Source organism: Nanorana parkeri, unplaced genomic scaffold, assembly GCF_000935625.1.
Source record: "Nanorana parkeri isolate BGI_ZX_2015 unplaced genomic scaffold, ASM93562v1 scaffold183, whole genome shotgun sequence".
Lineage (NCBI taxonomy): Eukaryota > Metazoa > Chordata > Amphibia > Anura > Dicroglossidae > Nanorana > Nanorana parkeri.
The window spans coordinates 259,971-264,552 of NW_017306451.1; the positions used below are offsets into that span (position 1 = coordinate 259,971).

The window sequence follows — 4,582 nt, forward strand, 5'->3', positions numbered from 1 at the left end:
AAGGTGTGGTTTTTTCCTTGGGTTTTTTTTTTTTTTTTTTTTTTATGCTCACAAGACCATCCCTTGCCGTCTCCCTGCTTCTGTGATCACTGAAGCCTGTCTCCTGCTAAAGTAGGGTATGCACAGGACAGGAAAAATTCACACAATGGGGGCCGCTGTCGGCACCCCTAAACCTGCATTCCTCGGTCAGCTGATCGCAGGAGCTGGTTGGAAAATTCTCGGCCGAATGGGACTAGCAGCCAATAAGCTGCTAGCTCCGTGCAGGTATTCCGACAGCAGCCGATGGTCGCTGGCAGAATACAATGCAAGCAGCAGGGGATTGGTCCATCAACGCTCATAATCATTGATGAAGCAATCTGTTATAATGTTTTCGTTCAGTCTGCTGGTTGAATGAAAAAAATAGAAACGTGTATACGTTTTAGTCCTCCGTTCACATCACAGGCGTTTGTGGCTTGTATTTGTCAACACTGAAAAACTCAACACAAGAAATCCCATTTATTTCTATTAGGGATGTCCAGATACCAGTGCAGATACTTGGCATTTTCATGAGAACTACCAGAGTTGCAGTGGTTGCAGCTGGGACCTGGCTCTGGCTCTCCACCACTGTCCTGAAATCATTAGTCTGTATTGTTTTAGAAAAACTGTCACATGACAATAAACAAAAATGTATCAGTACTTGTATCTGTGAGTACTTGGGCAAGTATCAGTACTTGGAAAAATGGTATCGGTGCATCACTTATATATATATATATATATTTATTTTAAAAAAATAATGCATTAAAACAGAGATGTACAAACCCCAGGAGCTCCTTGCAAATGACAGCTGCCTCCTAACTTTTGATTTTCTCTCTAGTCTATTTTTGGAGCTGGAAAAGTATCTGTACTTGTACTGAGTACGGGACTTGGTATCTGAACGTCACTCGTTTCGTAGAAAAAAACCTGTAGCTGGAAAAAAAGTACATGAGTTTTTTGGGGGTGATCAGATCGTGCTGATCTGCCCCCCAAAAAGCTCATGTGCTTTTTTTTCCAGCTACAGGCTTGTGTTGAGCTTTTCAGTGCTGACAAATACACGCGACAAACGCCTGTGGTGTGAACGGGGACTTAGGGACACAGATGTAAAAAACACTGACAAGGGTTTTAACCCTTCCTTACTCTATCCAAAATTTAAAAAGTTTGGCTTTAGATGAACTTTAAGTTAAACATTTGCCAGTTTGAAATCGTTGATCAAGGATTTCGCTAATGAATCCTATGGAAGATGAACCACGCTTGCTCACTGCTGTTTATGTCTCTCACTGTGTTTCCTTTATTTGCCTAATATAAGTATGCATATGTAAATGATAAATAGAATCAGAGTCAGGAGCCAGCTTTAACTCTTAGGGCTCATTCACAGAGGTGTGATTGACTATGCACCATTGAAAATGGCCGATACTTCTACTCGCGGGAATGGCAGATGCTGTGTGCAAATCAATGACAGGCTGTGGATGTGCCTGTACATTTGAATATTAACATCCACACAGTGATTGATAAACAGCCTTGGATGCAGACAGTGTGATGTAAGCAACAACTGTCACTCACGCCCGTGTCATTAAGCTCTTAAAGCAAGTGCGGGCATCTCTGGCCCCCAGCTGTAAATTAAATACAAATCCCAACATGCTAATGGGAGTAATGCCTGTAACTGTCAGTCTTGCAAAGCCGCGTGGCACTTGTAGTTCTACAACAGCTGGTTGGCCGGAGATGCTCACCTTTGTCTTAAAGTGTATCTATAACCAAAAACGTGTATACGTTTTAGTTTTAGATAGAGTGAGGAAGAATGAGGGAGGAAGATTACAACTCCTGTCAGGTTTTACAGCTATCATAGGCTCACTTCCTGCCTGGTAGTAAAGGAAATGAGGGGGTAAAAGGAAATGAGGGGGTAAAAGGAAATGAGGGGGTAAAAGGAAATGAGGGGGTAAAAGGAAATGAGGGGTAACTCTCTAGCAGCAACACAGACAGTACAGCTGTTTATGCTATGCTGTGCAGAGGTACCTATACAGCCTCAGCCAGCCTGTTATTGATGTGTACAGGCTGGCTATATGTTGCTGTATGATACGCCTATCACTCCTGGCCAGAGAAATATGCTGGGGTGTTCACTGTTATGGTGTGTGTAAAGGTGGCCATACACTCTACAACCATCGCAAGACTTTAGTCTTGCGATGGTTGTAAAGGGATTAAAAAAACGTACGATCTGCCTATCTTGGACAGGCAGATCGCACTCTCGATCATCGCAAGCCCGCCCTCCTGAGGGGCGGGCTTCCGATGACCGCAATGCTGAACGGGCAGTGTGCGCGTGCGCACACCGGCCCGTTCAGCATTTATCTTCCGAGCACCGTTCTAACCAGCCGAGAATCGTACGATTCCCGGCTGGTTTTCGAACATGCTGGTTCGACAAAAGACGTGCGACCGTACAGTAGAAACGGTCGCACGTCTCCGTTCACACTGCTCGATTATCGTACGAAAACCCGATCGCATACGATTATCGTACGATAATCGTGCAGTGTATGGGCATCTTCAGACTCCTTGATGTCTTTATTTTCCTGGTGTAGACTTACCCTCACTTCGTGTCTGATGAAATGTCATCCTCACAACAGAAAGTGAGGGCAAATCTCTCTAACAGAGGCCGGAGAGCAGTAAAAACTTGCAGAGATTTTATCCTTTCCCCATTCTATACAAAACTCAAATAAAGGAAAAGTTGAGTAAGATACACTTGACCTAAACACATCACGTACACCTGATGCAGGCAATATACCAGTCACAGCTTAGAATAGTATAGTGAACACAGTACCTCTTTGGTTATATTATTCCTCTTTCTGTCACTGCACCGAGACAGGGAAAAAGAACAAGCAGGTTCATCACCCTTTCCAGCTTCACACTCTATCTTCTCCACCCTCCAGTCCTCTGCAGAAGCCAAGCCTCAATGTGAATACTGAAAGCCAAGCCTCAATGTGAATACTGAAAGCCAAGCCTCAATGTGAATACTGAAAGCCAAGCCTCAATGTGAATACTGAAAGCCAAGCCTCAATGTGAATACTGAAAGCCAAGTCTCAATGTGAATACTGAAAGCCAAGCCTCAATGTGAATACTGAAAGCCAAGCCTCAGTCTGGATAATAGCAGCCAAGTCTCGTGTCTAGCTCCCCTGCATGTTCATATTATACTCCAGAAAAGGAATCACTTGTAGTTCTAAACTGTTAAAAAAAATCTTCTAGTGTAGCAATTTAAAAAAAAAAATAAGTTTTTTAAATTTTTGAAGCTGCATTTAAAAGCAATAAGCAGAGATAGGCATTTCAGAGTGTTAACTTAACCCCTTCACGACTGCACTTGTTTTTAGTTTCTGTTAATGACTGACGCACTTTTGACATTCTTGCTGTGTGATTCTTCCCCGGCAGTAATATACTTTCTTACAAAGTGCACCCACACATATTATATATTGTTTTGTAGAGGACAGATAGGGCTACATATTTATATCACATATGTGTACCTCACTTAGGACAAATAACATATAAAAAATGAGGAAAAAAACTTAAAGAAAGCACCTTTTCCCCAGTTTTGATATGGTGTAACACTTAGTGACAGCGACATACTTTGAACATCACTGTCATGAGGGGGTTAAAAAATGTTTTTTAACCCCTTAGGGTAAAAAAAAATCTGCAGATCAGCTGCAGATTTTAATTGTAAGGGGTTAATTTTTATATAAATTATAATATAAAAATATATTTAAATATATCATTTTTATTTGTTACATTTATTTTTTACACTTTATTTTATTTTATTTTTTTTTACACTTTTCACAATTTTTTTAAACATTTTTTACAGTTAAATGTTTTTTATTTAATTATATCAAGCGGTCATTGTGAATTAATCTCACTATTACTGCTTGATAAATTCATGAATTTATTTTTGGTTATTATTAGGCTGCTTCAAACTTAAGGTTTCACTAAAGGTTTCTAGATCGTTCCAACAACGATCAGAAAACTGCAACATTGTTTCAGGAATAGAAACATTATGTTTCTATTGCTGAAATGTAAAAAAAAAAAAAAAAGCCGGTATACATCGGGATTTCCCGATCTATACCACTGTCAGAGTGACAGCAAGAGCTGCAAATGCGGCTCTGCTCTCACTCTCAGACACCCGATTCCTGAAAGGGATCGGGTGTCTGAAAAAGGTTATCTCTTTCAATACTGAGGCATCCATTAATGAATGGTAACCGCTGATTCGCAGCAGTTACCAGCATTGTAGAGCCGCAAATAATTGGTCACGCACAGTGTACGTGGCCAGTCATTTGGGCACTCCGTGGCGGGACGTACAGTGTACATCACCCATCACGAAGGGGTTAAAGTGGCACTAAACTCAGGAGTATTTTACAACAGGACAACACTGCTATAATATGCACCGAATAAGAATGTCATTAGATGCATTAAGTGGAAGTACTAGTACCTTAAAGTGACACTACAATACATTCAAGTACTCTATCTATTGGTCATAGGAGGAGGAACAAACAGTGTCAAACACACTGCAAATGAGCCATGCTGCAATCACTGGTTGCAG

At 41.1% G+C, this 4,582-nt stretch overlaps 1 protein-coding gene across 1 annotated transcript in view; it reads right to left on the minus strand.

The window, feature by feature from the left end:
* Positions 1 to 2,968, minus strand: part of BABAM1 (BRISC and BRCA1 A complex member 1) — a 24,339-nt gene extending 21,371 nt beyond the window's left edge. The window contains exon 1 of the mRNA XM_018555091.1: positions 2,822 to 2,968. The gene's annotated coding sequence lies outside the window, so the exon portion shown is untranslated. The remainder of the gene's footprint in view (positions 1 to 2,821) is intronic.
* Between the last annotated feature and the right edge of the window lie 1,614 nt (positions 2,969 to 4,582).